At 38.5% G+C, this 22,747-nt stretch overlaps 1 protein-coding gene and 1 non-coding gene across 3 annotated transcripts in view; both read left to right on the top strand.

Annotated features, from left to right (window-relative positions):
- CFAP299 (cilia and flagella associated protein 299) overlaps positions 1–22,747 on the top strand; it is a 637,609-nt gene that overhangs the window by 106,887 nt on the left and 507,975 nt on the right. The gene's annotated exons all lie outside the window — the stretch shown is intronic.
- Positions 12,869–12,941, top strand: TRNAG-CCC (transfer RNA glycine (anticodon CCC)). Its single transcript has one exon. It is a non-coding gene; the product is annotated as a tRNA-Gly (tRNA).

Below are 22,747 nucleotides of genomic sequence, written 5' to 3'. Positions count from 1 at the left end.
CTACATTCTGGAACCTTTCATTCTCTATCTTTGGACTCCAAAATTCTACTGTCTTTAGCTCTACTTACAGTCTCTGATATTTCTAGCTTTCTCTTTCTTACTCAGAAATCCTAATCTCCAGTTCCTTAACTGCTTCATCTCTCCTCCCCCTTCTAGTATAACTTCATTTAAAAAAAATTACTACTTAAATCTTCCTTTGTTTGAGTTCTCAACCTCTTAGTCTGTCTTTCCCTGTTTCCTTCCCCTTCTCTTCCTCCCTCCCTCCCTTTGTTCCTTCCTTCATCTTTGGTTTCTTTGTATTTCTTTTTATCTAATCTATCTATGTATCTATCCATCCATCCTAACTTATTGAAATTTATACCCTATGTCAGAAACTTGGTTAAGATCTTAATCAAAAACCTGTTTTTCACTTTCTAGCACTCAGGCCTCCTGTTAGGTTTTGGCATATGTGTGAGGTCTAACCAATAAGCCGTGAGTAGAAATGATGAGTGCCACTGTGGTATGAACCTCTGGCATGACCCTTCTCCTTTCTCCCAATTCCATCTGCTGGTTGGATGACAACACTCGAGGTGTTCTTGGAAGTTGCATGTTAAAGACAGATGGACCTTGCTATCTTGACTTCCTAAAGACTTCATGAATGAATCCCTACTTCTATTCCAGATAATTTTAAATGAATGAGAAATGAGCTTCTATTGTGTTAAATTATTGACATTTCTTAATTAATCTGTTATAGCAGTTCATGTTATCATAACCTTAAGATAGATCCAGACCTCTGCTTTTTTTTCTTTCCCATGTTTGGTCTGCCCCTGAGTGGTTCTGGAGAAATTTATACCACTGTGTGGATTAGTACCAAAATCTACCACCTTCAACTTTGGCTGGATTGTCAGTTTTGCTCAGTGATCACTCTGGGTGTCATATTACTTCTTTTCCTCATTTCCCTCAATAACTATTTATTTTATTTTATGAACATGCTCATTTGGGTATGTGATTTGCATCCTATGTTATAGAAATACAAAGGACCCTGATAAATTGGAATTCTTTAAGCTTCTATTCAACTCCTATTCCCCCTTCCCTCCATCTACAAACATGCCTGCCTTCATCATGTCCACTTTACCCTCATTCTATGAAACAATTGATTTTCTTTTTGAGGTTAATGATTCCTCTTGGATATCCATCTCATTTATCTTCTTAGAGCCTTTGGTCCACCTGGGATTCTTAACAGGGCAGCAACCATGCTAATTTAACCCACCCTTGTATTTCCAACATGAAACATGGTACATGACACATAGTGGGTGTTCAAAACAAGTTTCTTCAGTGAGAAAATAAACATATTTTCTTTATTGTATTTTCAACATCATCCTTTCTACTGATATTTTTCTTCTTCAATATACAGTGAATTCGGTTCCTATGAAATACAGATGGAAGTAAATAAAATCTTCTCAAACTTTAAACTCCTTGAATTCCTACTGTATTTCTTTTCTATGAGCAACCTTTCTGGGAATTATCTATATGCACTCTCCTACTCAACCCACTATGGCTAGACTTCTGTCTCCATTGCTTCACTAAGATGTTTTCACTAAGGTCAGCAGGACTTTGTAGTTCTTGAAATAAAAGAACAGAAACACTCTATATTAGTTTCCTTGACTTCTCTGCTGAATTTCACACTGTTGTTACTCCCCTACCCCCACCATAGCATGTTCCCTTGTCGCATAGTTTTGCTTTTCTTTTTATCTCTCTGCTCTTGCCCTCCCACCATCAGTTTATCTGTTCACGCTGGTGGTACTGGTTTGCTTTCTTCTCCGTTTATAGACTCTGAGTGATCTCTTCACACCCATGCTTTCCCAGTTTACAACAGCTCAGCCTCTTCCCAGTTTCAGATCTGCTTATTCAACTGTTCACTGGATAAACGCTTCCAACTCAAATGTCCTAAAGTCCTCTCATCAGCCTATCACCTGGAGAAACTTCTTCCTCTCCCTAATATTCCTTTTAATGAATATCGAAGTCATAATAACAGCCTGTATTGGAAATGTTAGGTTTTTTTTCCTCTTTATCATATCACTTTAGTCTAGACTATTAGAGACTGAGGTAGTGATAGCAGAAGAAGATGACTCCTCGGGACAACAGAATAGGACCAAGTGAATATCTGAGCAAAACCACACGTAGAAGAGGAATTTTTGCCCACCAGACTGTTTCAAAGTTGTGGATCTGAGAGCAGAAACAGCCTGCTTCCCCCAAATAGTGAATAGGACAGGAAAAAAATCTTCAAAATGTATCTTACAGTAATGGTAAGTCAGAATAAATGATTAAATATTAAAACTTTTTTAAACATGAGGTTTATTAAAACTTTTACATAATAGAGGAAAAGAAACATGAGACTAAATAGTCAGAAGAAAAGTAAAACTCCTGAAAATCATGTGTAGCAAGTGGGTACTTTAGAAACACGATCATAGGAATGAATGCTATAAAACTATAAGAAGACAGAACATGAGGTGTGATCAAAAACTGTTATGAAGAATTTCATGAACAAAAGGAAATGAGGTTAAAGAGATAAAGACATAAATATGACACCATCCAACCATCTCATCTTCTATCACCCTCTTCTCATTTTCCTCTAAATCTTTCCCAGCATCAGGGTCTTTTCCAGTGAGCCAGATCTTCACATCAGATGGCCAAAGTATCAGAGCTTCTGTTTCGTCATCAGTCCTTCCAATGAATATTCAGGGTTGATTTCCTTTAGGATGGACTGGTTAGATCTCCTTGCAGTCCAAGGGACTCTCAAGAGTCTCCTCCAGCACTACAGTTCAAAAGCATCAATTCTTCGGCACTCTGCTTTCTTTATAGTCCAGCTCTCACATCCGTACATGACTACTGGAAAAACCAGAGCTCTGACTAGAAGGACCTTTGTCGGCAAAGTAATGTCTCTGCTTCTTAATATGCTGTCTAGGTTGGTCATAACTTTTCTTCCAAGAAGCAAGCGTCTTTTAATTTCATGGCTGCAGTCACCGTCTGCAGTGATTTTGGAGCCCCCTAAAATAAAGGTCACCAAAGGGCCACACAAGACAGACAGGTCATGGTGGAGCATTCTGACAAAACATGGTCCACTGTAGAAGGGAATGGAAAACCACTTCAGTATTCTTGCCTTGAGAATCCCATGAACAGTATGAAAAGGCAAAAAGATAGGACACTGAAAGATGAACTCCCCAGGTTGGTAGGTGCCCAATATGCTATTGAAGATTAGTGGAGCAATGACTCCAGATAGAATGAAGAGACGGAGCCAAAGCAAAAACAACGCCCTGTTGTGGATGTGACTGGTGATGGAAGTAAAGATGCTGTAAAGAGCAATATTGCATAGGAACCTGGAATATCAGGTCCATGAATCAAGGCAAACTGGAAGTGATCAAACAGGAAATGGCAAGAGTGAACATCAACATATTAGGGATCAGGAAACTAAAATGGACTGGGATGGGGTGAATTTAACTCAGATGACCATTATATCTACTACTGTGGGCAAGAATCCCCTAGAAGAAATGAAGTAGCCATCATAGTCAACAAAAGAGTCTGAAATGCAGTACTTGGATGCAATCTCAAAAATGACAGAATGATCTCTGTTCATTTCCAAAGCAGACTATTCAATATCACAGTAATCCAAGGCTATGCCCCAACCAGTAATGCTGAAGAAGCTGAAGTTGAACGGTTCTATGAAGACCTACAAGACCTTCTAGAACTGACACCAAAAGAAGATGTCATTTTCTTTATAGAGGACTGGAATGCAAAAGTAGGATGTCAAGAGACACCTGGGGTAACAGGCAAATTGGGCCTTGGAGTGCAAAGCAAACTAGGTCAAAGGCTAACAGAGTTTTATGGAGAGAACATGCTGGTCACAGGCATACATGCACAGATATCACAGCTCTGCTGGTCAGCCTGCTCTCTGTTATCCACAAATGTCTGCAGCATTTCATTTTTAAAGTTAAGACTGATTTTAAATTAGAGATGCACAAAAGCATCAAGACCATACCCAAGAAAAAGAAAGCAAAAAGGCAAAATGGTTGTCTGAGGAGGCTTTACAAACAGCTGAGAAAAGAGGAGAAGCGAAAGGCAAAGGAGAAAAGGAAAGATATGGGCATCTGAATGCAGAGTTCCAAAGAATAGCCAGGAGAGACGAGAATGCCTTCCTCAGTGATCAATGCAAAGAAACAGAGGAAAACAATAGAATGGGAAAGACTAGAGATGTCTTCAAGAAAATTAGAGATATCTAGGGAACATTTCACACAAAGATGAGCTCAATAAAGGACCGACATGGTATTGACCTAACAGAAGCAGAAGATATTAAGAAGAGGTGGCAAGAATACACAGAAGAACTATACAAGAAAGATCTTCACGAACCAGATAACCACGATAGTGTGATCACTCACCTAGAGCCAGACATCCTGGAATGTGAAGTCAAGTGGTCCTTAGGAAGCATCACTATGAACAGAGCTAGTGGAGGTGATGTAATTCCAGTTGAGCTATTTCAAATCCTGAAAGATGATGCTGTGAAAGTGCTGCACTCAATATGCCATCAAATTTGGAAAACTCAGCAGTGGCTACAGGACTGGAAAAGGTCAGTTTTCATTCCAATCCCAAAGAAGGGCAATGCCAAAGAATGTTCAAACTATGAAACAATTTCACTCATCTTACACACTACAAAGTAATGCTCAAAATTCTCCAAGCCAGGCTTCAACAGTATGTGAACTGTGGACTTCCAGATGTTCAAGCTGGATTTAGAAAAGGCAGAGGAAGCAGAGATCAAATTGCCAATATCCATTGTATAGTCAAAAAAGTAAGAGAGTTCCAGAAAAACAACTACTTCTGCTTTATTGATTACACCAAAGCCTTTAACTGTGTGGATCACAACAAACTGGAAAATTCTGAAAGAGATGTGAATACCAGACTGACTTACCTGCCTCCTGAGAAATCTGTATGCAGGTCAAGAAGCAACAGTTAGACCCGGACGTGGAAGAATAGACTGGTTCCAAATTGGGAGAGGAGTATGTCAAGGCTGTATATTGTCACCCTGCTTATTTAACTTATATGCAGAGTACATCATGAGAAATGCTGGGCTGAATAAAGTATAAGCTGGGATCAAGATAGCCAGGAGAAATATCAAGAACCTCAGATATACAGATGACACCACCCTTATGGCAGAAAGTGAAGAGGAACTGAAGAGCCTCTTGATGAAAGTGAAAGAGAAGAGTTAAAAAGCTGGTTTAAAATGGAACATTCAGAAAACTAAGATCATGGCCTCTGGTCTCGTCACTTCATGGCAAATAGATGGGGAAACAATGGAAACAGCGAGAGACTTTATTTTTTTGGTCTCCGAAATCACTGCAGATGGTGACTGCAGCCACAAAATTAAAAGACACTTGCTCCTTGGAAGAAAAGCTATGACCAACCCAGACAGCATGTTAAAAAGCAGAGATATTACTTTGCTGACAAAGATCTGTCTAGTCAAAGGTATGGTTTTTCCAGTAGTCATGTATGGGTGTGAGAGTTGGACTATAAAGAAAGTTGAGAGCTGAAGAATTCATGCTTTCAAACTGTGCTGTTGGAGAAGACTCTTGAGAGTCCTTTGGATTGTGGGGAGATCCAAGCAGTCCATTCTAAAGGAAATCAGTCCTGAATATTCATTGGAAGGACTGATGCTGAAGCTGAAACTCCAATACTTTGGCCACCTGATGTGAAAAAGTGACTCATTGGAAAAGACCCTGATTCTGGGAAAGATTGAGGGCAAGAAGAGAAGGGGACAACAGAAGATGAGATGGTTGGATGGCATCACTGACTTGATGGGCATGCAATTGAGCAAGTTCTGGGATTTGGTAATGGACAGGGAAGCCTGGTGTGCTGCAGTCATTGGGTTGCAAGGAGTCGGACACAACTGAGCGACTGAACTGAAAAGTATCTAAATTCTAGCCAAGATCATGTTATTTTTGGCCACCTTTGGCTAAATAACAAGCAAGCTAATTTTGACTCTATTTTGTAAAGTCAAAGAAAAAATATTGCACATTCTAGTAAAGAATTTCTATGCCAAGTTTAAGCCTGGATCCAATGTTAAGAGTAACTTATAACTCCCTAAAATGTAGAAGTTTGCTAGAACCTTAACATTACTGTGCTGCCAATTGCTTACTGTTTCATTTACTTACATTACTGGTACTTAAGCTAAAGGAAACTGAATGTGGCTGTTTAATTTAAGACATAAGAAACTACTGTATTTTCTATGAATTTTACTCTTTTAAGAAAATGATGATTTTTACCTAAGAAGTGAAAAAGGTGACATTCATGGCCACTCAAAATGTTGCAATGCTATATAGTATACCCAATAGTGCGTGATGCAGAACTTTATAAACAATAAGTGTTTTTCAGTTTTTCAATATTTAAAACTTTGCTCTGAACATGTCAGAGCTTTACAGGTGAGATATATCGTCCAGGATCCCGAACTTCAAAGGCTTAAAAATTAAACTGCAAACTAGCAAACTTTTGGTTTTTGTTTTACTTGCTTTATTTTTGTAACCTTTCCTTTTAAGCACACTTTTTCTTGCTTTTGCCATTTGCAGATAAAGTTAGTAGTACTGAAATAATTCATTTAAAAATAAATTTGAAATGGGTTGAGCTTTCTATGAGTTGTACCAAATGACGTAAAACTGTGAGATTCAGAGATTTTATATTTTCTCCTACCTTGTCATAATATTTTAACATCAGAAGGCAATGGCACCCCACTCCAGTACTCTTGCCTGGAAAATCCCATGGACGGAGGAGCCTGGTAGGCTACAGTCCATGGGGTTGCTAAGAGTCAGACACGACTGAGCGACTTCACTTTCACTTTTCACTTTCACTCACTAGGGAAGGAAATGGCAACCCACTCCGGTGTTCTTGCCTGGAGAATCCCAGGGATGGGGGAGCCTGGTGGGTTGCCGTCTATGGGGTCGCACAGAGTTGGACACGACTCACGTGACTTAGCAGCAGCAGCAGTGAGCTTCAAGTTAAAAAATGTACCTGGACTATTATTGATTAATAGAAAAACAATGATCCTGTAAACTGCAGGGAATACTTCTATGTCTTTTACTTTTTCAGTCATTTAATTTTCTACTCTGAAAGGTAAATCTGACTAGCACCTTTTTATCTCCTGTGATGAGCCTAATCTTTTTTTTAAAGTTTGAAAGTGTTAGTTGCTCATTTGTGCCGGATACTCTGTGACCCCCTAGACTGTAGCCCGTCAGGCTCCTCTGTCCATAGGATTTCCCAGGCAAGAATTTTCACTCCAGACTGGAGTGAATTGCCATTTCCTTCTCCAGGATCTTCCCAACCCAAGAATCGAACCCTGGTCTCCTGAATTGCAGGCAGAGCCTTTATTGTCTGAGCTACCAGGGAAGCCAATCTTTTTATTAAGAATGGCATTAAAATGATAAATTATGTCAATGATTCCTTTGAAAATTATTTTACTGTGGTGAAGTTGTTTTCAGGTATTGATCAAATTTTATTCACAATTAGTAGTGCAATAAAAATTACAGTTCTTGGGTGTGTGTGTTACCTAAATGATCTGGGTTATTTTATTAAATTACCATGCATTATATGTTGTTGTTTAGTTGCTAGGTCATGTCTGCTTCTTTGCAGCCCCATGGACAGTAGCTCTCCAGGTTCCTCTGTGCTCCACTATCTCCCAGAGTTGTTCAAACTCATGTCCATTGAGTTGATGATACTACCCAACCATCTCGTCCTCTGTCGCCCCCTTCTCCTGCCCTCAATCTTTCCCATTATCAGGGTTTTTCCCATTGGATGTACTGGACCTTATTTTCTAGCAGGCAGAAGTCAAGAATAGATAGAGATAGAATTTGACATTTCTATTTTATAGAATACTCTAATTTAGGTAACAAAAATGTGAGAGGTACTGACTAAGCTGACAGGAGGAGAGTGGTGACGTTAGGAGGTCATAATTCCCTGTCAAAGGAGAGACAGGGAGGGATGAAGATTCCTGTGTTAGGAAAGAAATGACAGAGAGTCTCATGGGCAAAGATCCCCAAAATGCCCCACACATCCTGGGAGCAACCTGAGATTGTTCTTCAGGACTGGAGCCTGGGAACCAAATGCTTCAATTTTCTGTATACATCACCACCCTTCCATCTCTTCCACACTCTAAAAACTGTTGTTGTATTATAAGGAAATGAAAATAGATCCCTCTCCCTCCCTCTCTCCCTCTTGGGAGAGTGAAGGAGAAGGAAACCAAGGGAAGAAATGGAGTGACACAGAATGAAAAAAGCAACCAAACCAACACACAGACTAACAAATTGCCGCCTTCTGATGCATTTTGGAGTTTTTCCTTAATGTGTTAACCCTCTGTAGACTGTTCTTTTCTTGGACCTACTTGAGCAAGGCTTCTGAGACATGCAGTCCCAAAGAAAATAAAAAAGGAGTGCCTAATGAATAAACACTTTGTTTGATTAACATTCACAACCCTGAGGGTTGCAGCCCGGCAACTCAAGCTGTGTTTCACATGCAGGCGAATGTGAACTGCTCTTTCATGCAGTGGCTGTAATTTCTGGGAAAACACAGATTCTCTCACAGGTTGAGAGAAGCACAGAATATACAGGGTTTGAGGGCCCCAGTTGCAGTTTTTTAGTTTCAATGAGGATACCTGAAAATAATTCAGGGTTCCTTAAAAAACTCCTAATTTCCTAGTAAGTTAACTATGTTGTTGTTCAGTCACTGAGTCGTGTTTGATTCTGACAACCCCATGGACTGCAGCACGCCAGGCTTCTCTGTCCTTCCCTATCTCCTAGAGTTTGCTCAAACTTATGTCCATTGAGTCAATGATGCCATCCAACCATCTCATCCTCTGTTGCCCCCTTCTCCCCTTGCCCTCAGGCTTTCCCAGAATCAAGGTCTTCTCCAGTGAGTTGGCTCTTTACATTAGGTGGCTAAAGTATTCAAGCTTCAACTTCAGCATCAGTCCTTCCAATGAATATTCAGGGTTGATTTCCTTTAGGATTGACTGGTTTGATCTCCTTGCTGCCCAAGGGACTCTCAAGAGGCTTCTCTAGCACCACAGTTCGAAAGCATCAATTCTTTGGCGCTCAGCTTTCTATGTGGTCCAACTCTCACATCCGTAAATGACTACTGAAAAAACTATAGCTTTGCATATACGGACCTTTGTCGACAAAATGATGTCTCTGCTTTTTAATATGCTGTCTAGGTTTGTCACAGCTTTTCCTCCAGGGAGCTAGTGTCTTTTAATTTCAGGGCTGCAGTCACAATTTGCAGTGATTTTGGAACCCAAGAAAATAAAGCTTGTCACTGTTTCCATTTTTTCCCCATCTGTTTCCCATGAAGTGATGAGACTGGATGATGATCTAGCTATGAGCTAATAAAGAAAAAAAATGTTTTATTTTTTGTGACATCATGAATATTCATTAGAAGGACTGATGCTGAACCTGAAGCGCCAACACTTTGGCCACCTGATGCGGCCAACTCATCAGAAAAGACCCTGATGCTAGGAAAGATTGAAGGTAGGAGGAGAAGGAGGCAACAGAAGACGAGATGGTTGGATGGCATCAATGGCTCAATGGACATGCATTTGAGGAAACTCTGGGAGATGGTAAAGGACAGGGAAGCTGCAGTCTAGGGGGTTGCAAAGAGTCAATACTACTGAGCGACTAAACGACAACAACAAAAATTGCAGACCCAAATGGTATTGAGTTAAATATTTTAAAAAATGGCACGAAGTATAAACTAGTGCCCTTTTAAGCCCATATCTTTCTAGATCCTTTCTGCAAAAAGGATAGCAAGTGTAAGTCGTGGAATACCACCAAGATATTCATTGTTCTGTTCTTTCAAACAAAAGGAACCAAGTAATTGCAGGTTTTAAAAATTGTGAATTGCTTATCAATGTCTGAAGCAAGGAAACATGCAATAATTTCTTTCAGAGTATTTTTAAAATAAATATGTATAAAAATAAAAAATGGGTATAAAATACTTAGGGCCATATTTCAAAATGTTTAACCTGAAGGTTCAGTTTGGAAGTATGGTCCTGTTTATGAAATGTTGACCAGCACCCCTGAAGCTATGGTAAATGGTTGTGGGGGCCTTCTTCCTTTTTTAAATTTATTTTTATTTTTGGCTGTGTCAGGTCTTAGTTGTGGTGAGTGAGCTTCTCTCTAGTTGAGGTGTGCAGGCTCAATAGTTGCGGAGGCATGGGCTTAGTTGCCCCACGGCATGTGGGCTCCTAGTTCCCTGACCAGGGATCGAACCTTCATTCCCTCCATTGTAAGGTGGATTCTTATCTGGGGAAGTCCTCTCATGGAGGCCTTCTGCTCCTGGGCAATTGTTTTCCTTCTCGTTCCCTTGAGGCTAACTGTGGTCGAGAGGCTCATCCCCCTCACCAGACCACTCCAAACCACAGAGTCAGCTAAAGACAATATTTCTCATCCCTCAACTCTTGAATTATATTTCCACCACTGATGCTGACTGCAGGTCATCATTACCACCCCATCAAGTGCTGTCTCACCCCGGGCTGCTGCAGTCTTCCATTCCCTCAGACCTTTGCACTGCAGGATACCTGTACAATGAGAGCAGCTACTTATGTGTATCAGCAGCAAAGGAGGAAATATCTGCACGCTAAGGTTGTGTTAGAAACTTGAAGGAAGGTAATCCCATGCCTGTCTCTCAGTTACAGAGAAGAGATGGTTCTCCATCTTTTACAAGGAAGATTTTTGGGTCAAAATTCTCGCAGAGGGCTGTGGAGAAGCCTGCAGAGCTGTTGTCCTGAAGCTGTGTTTGAATAGCGGGTCCACTGATTTTCTCTTAGGTTGTGTTTTCCTGTGTGGACTTGAGGCAGGGATGTGTTGGAGCTAGCTTTCACAAACTAGCAAGACCACTGGGCACTTCTCTTCCCAGATAGGCCATCAGTTGGTAGCCTGAAATTGGCCAAGGTGGTTGCCTTGGCCTTATGCCAAGGCCTTTATACCTTTATACCTTTATACCATGTATGCTGGCAGATGCTATCACTCAGGGCCCCTGTCTCTCCTCTAGCCAACCCCAGCTGGATTTGGGGATATTGAGAGTTGATTGGAGCAGAGCTGCTAAAGCCATTCTAGGTCAATGCCTGAGTGGCACCTCTGTCTTAACCACTTCCTAAAATGTAGACCTTGTTCCTTTCATTTTTCTCCTTTTTTCTGATCTTCATTTTGCTTTTGGTTCCCTCTCCAGACTAATCCTCCTCTCCCTCTCTAACTTTCACTAGTCTACTTTTCTCATAAAATCATCTGCCTCCTGAATCTCTTCCCAGAAAATTCCCCAATTTTTTGCCTTGTCTCAGTTTGGCAGGCATCTAAGCCTGCAACTTTACACCTGCATCCCTCTTGTTAAATGTGGGAGAATATTTTCCTTTCATGTGCTCTCCAAAACAGGAATATGTAGTAGAGACGAAATAATGTAGATTTTAATGCTAAGTGCGATGATGCAAGTGGGGATGAGAATCAACTTACAGAAAGAAAAAGTTGGTACCACATAAGTGTTGTGTTACATGTGGTTTGTTTGTTTGTTTTTTGTCCTTATATGTAATCCAAATTTTTCACTGTGAAATGAGATTGAACAAAAGAAGTTTGACCACTGTAAATATCTTAAAGAAGATAGTGAGAACCAAAGTGAACATGTGTTCATTAGCTTTAGAAAACTCATCGGCAAATGTGGTTTAGAAAAGGATGTTAATTACAGTAGACTAATATCCAGCCTTTACAAGGAATGAAGTTCTCATCCCTATTATTAAAACAATATGGATGAATCTTAGAGCAAGCCAGGCACGAAAGGACAATATTGTAGGAAATACATAGAGAGAGATAGTAGATTAATTTTCATCAGGGGCTGGAGAGAGGGGTAATGGAAAGTTATTGTTTGATGGGTCCAGAGTTTCTGTTTGGGATAATGGAAAGTTTTAGAAATAGTCATAATGGTACAGAAAATTGTGAATAATTAATGCCAATAAATTGTGCTCTTAAATATTGTTAAAATAGCATATTTGTGTTATGTTTATCTCACCATAATAGAAAAATACGCTAATTGAAAAAAAAGAAAAAAAAAGTAGTGTTATTTCTGGATACCACCTGGCTCCTCTTTCATTATTCTTTATCTCAGTGACTGGACCTACATTACCAAATAAATTTGGATGACTAGTAAAAAGCATTCAGCAAAATACCCTATTAAGTGTGATAGACATTTGGAAGCTTTCAAATTATAGGCTAGTAGTTCTTAATCTGTAATCTCTGACCAGCAACATCAGCATCGTGTGGAAACTTAGAAATGTAAATCCTCTGTCTGCATCTCAGGTCTACTAAATCATGATCTCTGATGGAGCTCGGGCCCTGTGATTTGGGTTTTTCACAAGCCCTCCAGGTGATAGATGCTTGCTGGCTTTAGAACCAGGCTTTTAGGCTGTGACCACAGAACTGACTGCAGATGAGGTGGTGTTCTTTTTATCTGAAGTAGAACATGGGATTTGGAGTAACAAGATGTGCAGAAGTCTCGGTGATAAAATTCATGAGAATTTACTATTTATGTGACCTCGGGCAAGCTACTAGGTTGTCTCATTTATACAAATGTTTTCTCATCCATTAAGTTGGGATAATATCAGTACTTAATTCAAAAGGTATTTAGGTGAACACACATAAAAATTATGCATTATTATACATTTAATATTAATGATAACAGTATTAACAGTAGCATCACATAGGAGGATGCTGGCTTAGGCTGTTAGGAAAGGAGATTATTTAATATATTATCTGTGGGTCTCCAGTTGAAGAGAGGAGGAGAGAAATTTCCTTTAAATTTTAATGACAGAGGGACTTCCCTGGTGGTCCAGTGGCTAAGACTCTGCATTCCCAATGCAGGTGGCCCAGGTTCAATCCCTGGTCAGGGAACTAGATCCCACATACCACAACTAAGAGTTTGCATACTGCAACTAAAGATTGAAGATCCAGCATGCCACAACAAAGACTGAAGATCCTGTGGGCCAAAACTAAGACCCATTGCAGCCAAATAAATAAATAAAAAAAATAACTATTTAAAATGTTTAATGACTGGAAAAACGACTCATTTATCCACAAGAAATAAGTGTCCCCTGTTTGTTTCTGCTAATGAGAATTATGTAATTTTTCATGTGTTCATTTTTAGTTTGGTTGATAAGATACTCAGGGCCAAATTTGATACTCAGTCCCATCAGTTACTTAAGACTTCTTGTGTAATATGTACTTCTTTTTATTTTTTTCTGTGATTCTATTTTTTAAATTCATCTAATTTTATTTGTTGCTATGTCATTTCTGACTCTGTGACCCCATGAACTGCAGCATACCAGGCTTCCCTGTCCTTCACTATCTCCCAACGTTTGTTCAAACACCCATTGAGTCACTGATTTCTATCTAACCATCTTATCCTCTGTTGTCCCCTTCTCCTCCTGCCCTCAATCCGGGTCTTTTCCACTGAGTCAGTTCTTCGCATCAGGTAGCCAAATTACTGAAGCTCCACCTTCAGCATCAGTCCTTCCAATGAATAGTCAGGGTTGATTTCCTTTAGGATTGACTGGTTTAATCTCCTTCCAGTCCAAGGGACTCTCAAGATATGTCCCCAACTATAACTTCCTTTACACTTACTTTTTCTTTTGCCTTAGTAAAAAATGGGAGATAAAGAAGGAAAATACCTAGGTATATCACTTGATTTAGTAAAATAACTACTTAAGAGTGCTAGGAATACCAGGAAAGTCTCCATATTGAAAGAATTCCTCTGTGTTCTTTCTGTGGTCATAAGATTTCTCAAGCTTAGCCTCTCCTCTGCATAATGAAAAATGATTTTCCAGTACCATGTAGTGAAAAGAGCCCTAGCCAGTATTTAGAAAAACCAACCATAAGCCTCTGTCACTTTGGACATGCAGTATGTTCACTTCCCTCATCTCTTGAATAGATTACGAAGATCAAATAAGAAAATCTATGTAAAAATGCTTGGTAAATAACAAAGCTATGCACAAGTTGAAGCTGATATATATAAAATTTTGATCATATAGATACCATTTGTGAAATAAATGAGTAAACAATGAACGAATGGATTCTTCATCTGCCTTTTTTTCCTTCTCTCTCTTTCCCTTGTCATGCCTGAATATATTGGCTTCTAGAACAAAGTTTAGGATGATATTTTAATAAATAAAATTCATTTTGTCATTAAGAACATGGTATTCATTTCATGTAGATATCACCTCAAATGGAAATTGATATTTTTAAGCACCTTAGACAAATGTAATTGTTGTTATACATATTATTACTGAGTCACTTGATGTCATTTAATGGCCTGTGCTTGTTTTTATTTTCTTCATATTCAGTTGCAGATATAGTAGTTTTTTCAATTTCATGAGAATATTTTGTTGACCTTAATATTGTCAGTTATTTTGTGAATTAGGAATGATAGCATGACATATTATTAATGAAATCCTGGGATGCATTTCAACAGTCTAGCAAAATGTCAGCTTTCACGCAGCAGAAAACTGACTCAAGAGAAATGCTCGAAACTGACAAAATAGGATAAGGGAGAGAGAATATATTTTAGCAGAGAAGTTAATTACAAATTTATTTATTTGTATTTATAGTCAGTCATTTCATATAGTCAAACAATTTGGAAACAATATGAAATGGAGTTAAAGTTACTTCTATATGAAGTAAGTTCAGTTTAGTTCAGTTCAGTCGCTCAGTCATGTCCAACTCTTTGCAACCCCATGAATCGCAGCACGCCAGGCCTCCCTGTCCATCACAAACTCCCGGAGTTTACTCAAACTCATGTCCATCGAGTCAGTGATGCCATCCAGCCATCTCATCCTCTGTTGTCCCCTTCTCCTCCTGCCCCCAATTCCTCTCAGCATTAGGGTCTTTTCCAATGAGTCAACTGTTCGCATGAGGTGGCCAAAGTATTGGAGTTTCAGCTCTAGCATCAGTTCTTCCAATGAACCCCCAGGACTGATCTCCTTTAGGACTCTCAAGAGTCTTTTCCAACACCACAGCTCAAAAGCTTCAATTTTTTAGCACTCAGCTTTCTTCACAGTCCAACTCTCACATCCATACATGACCACTGAAAAAACCATAGCCTTGACTAGATGGACCATTGTTGGCAAATAATGTCTCTGCTTTTTGATATGCTATTCAGGTTGGTCATAAGTAGACATTATTAAAAAGTGATAATAATGACATTAATAGCTATTTGGCACTATTAAGAGGCACTGTATAATGCAGAAAATTACCCTCTGCTGGGAGATATCACAGTTACTCCAGTTTGAAAAGAAAGCCCTGAGGCTTGAGAATTTACATAATCTGCTCAAGCCTCACAGTAGTGGGTTGTTCAGCTAAAATATGAACTGAAACTATCTGCCTTTAAATCCTATGTTTATTACCATTATCCTAAAGGTTATTGTACACTATTTTAGCACTATTTTGATAACAACAGACAGGTATATGGGAAAACTAAACCAACCCCCCCAAAAAACACTCCAAAATAAAACCCAAAACAAATTCAAAAAAGCAGAACCCTAAAAAATAAAAAATTCCCACAGACCCAAACCTATTAACAAATTAACAAATTATTGATACATTTATTAGTCTTCTATGCCATAGTCCTCATATATTTTTATGAAGCACTGCCATGCCATTTAACAGACACTGGCAGGAAAAATCCTCTTGTGGCATTAATTCCATGCAACCATAAAAAGAATCCTTGCTAAATGCCAGCAAATGAGGTGGTAATAACTTCAAACTTCTTTACTCAGCAGGGAGATGCTCAGCAGGGGTGAAAAAAGATCTGCTTTCCATCTCAAATTTTTCAGTGTAAAACAATGATATGAGGTTCAAGTGTTCTTTGTGACCCCTTTAAGTTGAGGATGTATTAACATGCGAGTTAAGATGTAGCAAGTTTCACAAAAATGATCTATTTTCAAAATTTAGCATTCAGACTCCGCAGCGTGACTGCCAGTGTTTCTTTAGCTGCTAGATGGGAGAGACCTTGCGCTCCTTCCCACACACCTGTGTTTACATTGAGGCCTTGGCAGCACATGACCCCGCAGCCATCCCTCACAGCTTTCGGTTTGCCTTCAGCCATGGCAAGCCGCACTGTCCCTGCACTTTCACTAGCTAGCACTGTTAGAATGTTGACTTAGGAGTCCTAAGCTTGGAATTTAATATAAATCAGTTTGTTGAATTTCACTCATTTTAGAATGTCACACAGATATTTTCTTAAATCCTAAACTGGAATTGATTATGTCTTGTAAATACTGTTGAACTTTAAAAAGGGAATGGGGGTGTTGTTTTCATGTAACATTTTTTGCTTTATATGGACTTAAGATATTTCTTCCCATTTACATCCCTTGGAAAATAGGGATCATGGGCTTAAAATTAGTTGGTTATTTAGCAAAATAGATAGCAAGAGAGGAGGGGGATAATATTTCTTTGAGGCTTCTTAGGTTTCGGGTACAAGATGTTAAGGCAAAAGAAATCTATAACCATACAACTTTGGAGTGATGGTGTAAGTTTTTAGATGCTACTTTTCATGAAAAAATTTGATGCATAATTAATCTTTTCATCAAAGTATATGACATTGCTTTTAGAGCCTGATGAATGAATAATAAGTAGAATGCATTGACCTCTAGATTTCTCAGGAAATAGCAGGTACTGTGGCTATATTCAACTACATGAGTGCAACTGATGTGATTAATTGATTCTTGAAAAAAAAAAAAAAAAACTATGCTTTCCTAAAGTTCATTCCTGAAGAAGATAATCAGTTCCTGCCCACAAGGAACTTAACATTGTTTAGGGGTTAGAGACAAGCAAATAGATGGTTACAAAATGAATAAATAAGAGAATTTCCAGAAGCCACAGGAAGCCCCTCTAACCAAAATGCTGTGTGGTCAGGGAAGCCTGAGCAAAGAGGGAGATATAGTCAAGTTCAGACCTGACAGGTGAGTAGGGGCTAGCCAGGTAAGGGTCTGGGTAAAGAATATTCTAGGCAGAAAGTAGAGATATGTGAATTCCCAAAACCAAAAACAGATTTCTGCAAAATAAATTCCATAAAATGAGTCTAAAGCCAGTATCATTAATCCTTTGGAAAGGGATATAAGGTTTAACTTTAAATTTATAATTTCTGATAGGTTTAAATCATCCCATCTTTAAAAAAGAATCTAAGGTGCTGTTTCTTTAGGGAGGTGAATTGTTTCTCATGGAATATCTCTTTTATCTATATATTTTGTGCCCTTTTGGAGTAAAATGGAAAGGGCCCTGCTTGTTCAAAAAAAATTAGAATTTTGTTTCAGTCAGTGAACTACTAAAAAGAGGTTGGTTATAAGCTACATTAGAACCAAAATTTGTTTGCTATTAAAAATTTTCTAGTATTAAAAGATTTTATTATAAATCATTCTTTTTACTACTTAAAATATATTTTGACCATTTAAAGTTATGATTTTAAAATGGAAGTTAAATTAATTAAATGAATAAATTTAAAATATAAGTTTAATTAAATTAATGAATATTTTGAAATCAAAGTTGAAATTTATGAACAAGTTCTGGGGATCTCAGGTACAGTATAGTGATTACATTTTGTGATACTGTATTGCATACTAGCAAGTTGCTATGAGAGTAGATATTAAATGTTCTCACTATAACATAGTGGAAATATATGATATAATGCAGGTGTTAGCTAACACTGTAGTGGTAATCATTTTGCAATATCAAGTACATTAAATCAACATGTTGTACACCTTAAACTTACACAATGTTAGTATTCAGTTATATCTCAATATAGCTGGAAAAGCATTTAACTTTTCATCACATTGTGGCTGTCTCAAGTTTCTCCAATTTTATATTATCACTATTTTCATTAAGCAAAGGAACATGCTGAGTATTAAGAGTAAGAAAAATGTGTTTATTTGAACAATAATGTTTGAGTACATAATTTATCTGATAAATATTATTTTATTATATATACATTTTAACTTACTGAATTATAAATCTTTTCAAAAAGCTGAGAAGTGGGGTTACTGACTTGATAAATAATACTCCTTATTTTTAAAATAGAAATAAGAAAGTGATTGTAATTAGAAAAATTTTTTCTATCTAGAAATTTCCTAGATGGGGCAATAAATTTAAAGTCAGTTTCTGAACACTTAAGGTTAATAAGGTGTTAAATAATTCTCTTTTCATCTATAAAAAACAAACAATCTGAGACAAATTCACTTTTCTTCTTTGACATGGTAGGGTGGGATGAAGAATATATATATTCAAATTCACTTTAAAACCATTTTCTGAGGGCCGGTTCAAGATGGCAGTTTAGGAAGATCCTGGAGACTTATCCCCTCCCACAGACATACCAAATCTACATCTATGTTTTGAACAATGCCTTCTAAAAAAGACCTTAAAGCTAGCTTAATGGTTCTCTCCAGCAGAGGATAAAAGGGCTACATCAAGGCAGTAGGAGAAGCAGAGATGTTGTCTCACAAAATTTCTACCCTTCCACAATCAGGAGGAAGTCTTACAAACACAGAGCTTCTTTCTGAAGAGCCAGGTGTTCATGCTCAATATCAAGCACCCCAACCCTTGGACCCTGCACCATAAGAGGAGCCCCCAAAAGGTGTGGCTTTGAAAACAAACGGGATATATTCAAGAGGCCCATTGGGGTATAGGGAACAGAGATTTCACTCCTAAAGGACTCACACATAGAGTCACTCACCATGGGACCCAGCATAAAAACAGCAGTTTGAAAAGCACATAGACCATATGTGAAGGAGATCCATTTGCTAATCTTAAAACATCTGTTGGAGGGGCAGGCCCCTACTGCCACTCTCTCTGGGAACAGAGTGACCGTGGGTGCCATTTCTGTGTTCTTTGTCTATCTTGCTAGCAACAGTGGGTGTGACTGGTCCCAGGCTCTCCTACAGTCGCACAAAAGCTGGTGGGTGTGCCCCAGCTTCATGCATACTCATGGACCAACACACCCCCAGTCATCCTGAGAAAAAGGCCTACTGGAGCTTCAGCCAGAGCAATAGACTTCAGATTTACCACACATCAAAAGGCTACTGAGTTGCTCTGAGGTTATGTGGGCTGGAGGAACCATCTTTCCACTCTCCTATGGCCTTGCTGGAGAAGGAAATGGCAACCCATTCCAGTATTCTTGCCTGGAGAAGTCCATGGAGAGGGGAGCCTGGTGGGCTACAGTCCATGGGGTCACAAAGAGTCAGAGACGACTGAGTGACCAACACTGGCCTTGCTACAGCTTGCTGGTACTCCCCGAAAGTAGTTGATACTCCTGCCTGGACCCGTGATTTTTGTAACTTTGTTCAAGAAGACATATCCAGATCACAAGCTTAGGAGGCCTGCAGGGTTTATCTTTGAGGTTCCACAAGACAGTATGTGTGTATCTGCTTTAAAAGCTGCTGCCTGAGGGTCTGACTTATCAGCCTGAAACTAGGTTCTAACTGAGATCTCTCTGTCTGGAATGCTAACAAGTCTTGGCACACCCTCAATAACTAGAACCTATCAAGAATAAATCAGGTTGCTTAAACAATCACAAAGGTTCAAGAGACAACTAAAAACTAGAGCAAGGTTGAATGATAAGGTTCATTTCTTACACAAGGCCACTCCTTCAAATCTGAGAGAAGGAGTTCCCTTGCCCCGCCCCCCGCCCAGTATATAGACGCAAACATGGAGAGTCAAACAAATGAGGAAATGGAGGAAAATGTTCCCAATGAAACAATAAGATAAAATCCCAGGGGAAAAAATCCTTAATAAAATGCAGATGAATAATTTAGCTGATAAAGAGTTCAAAGTAATGGTCATAAAGATGAGACCTCTAACAAAGAGAAAATATAAGAAAGTAGCAAATGGAAGTTGAAGTTGAATTACAGAATATAATAATTGCGCTGAAAAATATGCTAGAGGCGTTCATCAGAAGACCAGATGAAACAGCAGAAAGGATCAGGGATCTGAAAGGCTGGCAGTGGAACTCATTCAAACAGAATAGCAAAAAGTGTTTAAAAGTGAAGGTATCTTAAGATACCTATGAGACAACATGAAGCAGAACAACATTTACATTATAGGAATTCCAGAAGAAAAAGGGGGCAGAAAACTTATTTGAAGAAATAATGGCTGAAAATTTACCTAACATGGGGAGGAAATACAATCCAGATCCAGAAAGCCCAGAGAGTTTCAAATAAGAGGAACCCAGGAAGATTTACACCAAGATGCACTATAATTAAAATGTCAGAGTTCAAGAGTGAATCTTAAAAGAGTAAGGAAAAAAAAAAAAAAAACCACTTGTTATATAGAAAAGAATCTCCAAATGACTATTAGATTTTCAGCAGAAACTTTGTAACCCAGAAAGGAGTGCTGTGATATATTCAAAGTGCTGAAAGGAAAAACTTTCAAACAAGAATACTCTGCCTGGTCAGATTATCATTCAGATTGAAGGGAGATAGTTTTCCAGACAAGCAAAAAGTAAAGGTATTTATTACCACTAAACTGGTCTTGCAAGAAATGTTAAAGGGACTTCCTTAAGGTAAAAAATAATTAGTATCAAGAAAACATATGTTTATGAATATCTCAGTGGTAAAGGTAAATATGTAGTAAAGGATAGGGGATTGATTACTTATAGAGCTAGTACAAAGGTTAAAAGGCAAAAGTAATAAAAGTAACTGCAACTATAATAATTAGTTATATAGAATAAAAAGATGTAATATGTGATATCAAAAACATAAAATGTGGGAAAAGAGTAAAAATATACAATTTTAGAATGTGTTCAAACTTAAATTTCCAAGAACTTAAAATAGACTGGTACTCACACATACACACACACAAACACTTACGTACACATACATGTATATGCATATGTACATACATAGGCTATTAAATATGAGCCTTTTGGTAACCACAAATGAAAAATGGACAGTACATACCAAAAGAAAATGAGAATGAGTTCTAAGCATAACACTAAAGAAAATCATCAAACCATAAGGTAGAACAAGAGAAGAAGAAATAGAGAGGAACTACAAAACAGCCAGAAAACAATTACGAGAAATGTAAATGGGCTTAATTCTCCAATCAAAGTAAGTGACCAAATGGATAAAAAACAAGACCCTATTTTGCTGCCTATAAGACACTCACTTCAGATGTAAGCACACACACAGACTGAAAGTAAAATGATGCAAAAAAGACATTTCATATAGGTAGAGAGCAAAGAAGGCTGAGGTAGCTACATTTACATCAGGCAAAATAGACTTTAAAATAGACTGTAATAAAAGATAAAGATGATCATTACATAATGATTAAGGGGTCAATCCAACAGAAGATATAACATTTGGAAATATTTATTCACCCAACATAATCTGAGCCACAGTCAGCTCCCAGTCTTGTTTTTGCTGACTGTATAGAGCTTCCCCATCTTTGGCTGCAAAGAATATAATCAATCTGGTTTCGGTATTGACCATCTGGTGATGTCCATTCGTAGAGTCTTCTCTTGTGTTGTTGGAAGAGGGTGTTTGCTATGACCAGTGCGTTCTCTTGGCAAAACTCTGTTGGCCTTTGCCCTGCTTCATTCTGTACTCCAAGGCCAAATTTGCCTGTTACTCCAGATATCTCTTGACTTCCTGCTTTCGCATTCTAGTCCCCTCTGATGAAAAGGACATCTTTTTTGGGTGTTAGTTTTAGAAGGTCTTATAGGTCTTCATAGAACCATTCAACTTCAGCTTTTTCAGCATTACTGGTTGAGGCATAGACTTGGATTACTGTTACATTGACTGGTTTCCCTTGGAACTTGAGAAAGTAGGGAAAACCACTAGACCATTCAGGTATGAGCTAAATCAAATCCCTTATACAGTGGAAGTGACAAATAGATTCAAGGGTTTAGATCTGATAGACAGAGTACCTGAAGAACTATGGACGGAGGTTCGTGACATTGTATGGGAGGCAGTGATCAAGACCATCCCCAAGAAAAAGAAATACAAAAAGGCAAAATGATTGTCTGAGGCCTTACAAATAGCTGAGAAAAGAAGAGAAGCTAAAGGCAAAGGAGAAAAGGAAAGATATACCTACTTGAATGCAGAGTTCCAAAGAATAGTAAGGAAAGATAAGAAAGCCTTCCTCAGTGATCAATGCAAAGAAATAGAAGAAAATAATGGAATGGGAAAGACTAGAGATGTCTTCAAGAAAATTAGAGATGACAAGGGAACATTTCATGCAAAGATGGGCACAATAAAGGACAGAAATGATATGGACCTAACAGAAGCAGAAGATATTAAGAGGTGGCAAGAATACACAGAAGAACTATACAAAAATGATCTTCATGACCCAGATAACCACGATGGTGTCATCACCCATCTAGAGCCAAACATTCTGGAATGCGAAGTCAAGTGGGCCTTAGGAAGCATCACTACGAACAAAGCTAGTGGAGGTGATGGAATTCCAGTTGAGCTATTTCAAATCCTAAAAGATGATGCTGTGAAAGTGCTGCACTCAACATGCCAGCAAATTTGAAAAACTCAGCAGTGGCCACAGGACTAGAAAAGGTCAGTTTTCATTCCAATTCCAAAGAAAAGCAATGCCAAAGAATGCTCAAACTACCGCACAATTGCACTCATCTCACATGCTAGCAAAGTAATGCTCAAAATTCTCCAAGCCAGGCGTCAGTACTATGTGAACCGTGAACTTCCAGATTT

This window comes from Dama dama, chromosome 6, assembly GCF_033118175.1.
Source record: "Dama dama isolate Ldn47 chromosome 6, ASM3311817v1, whole genome shotgun sequence".
NCBI classification, from domain to species: Eukaryota; Metazoa; Chordata; class Mammalia; order Artiodactyla; family Cervidae; genus Dama; species Dama dama.
This window is presented reverse-complemented; position numbering and strand designations above follow the sequence as displayed.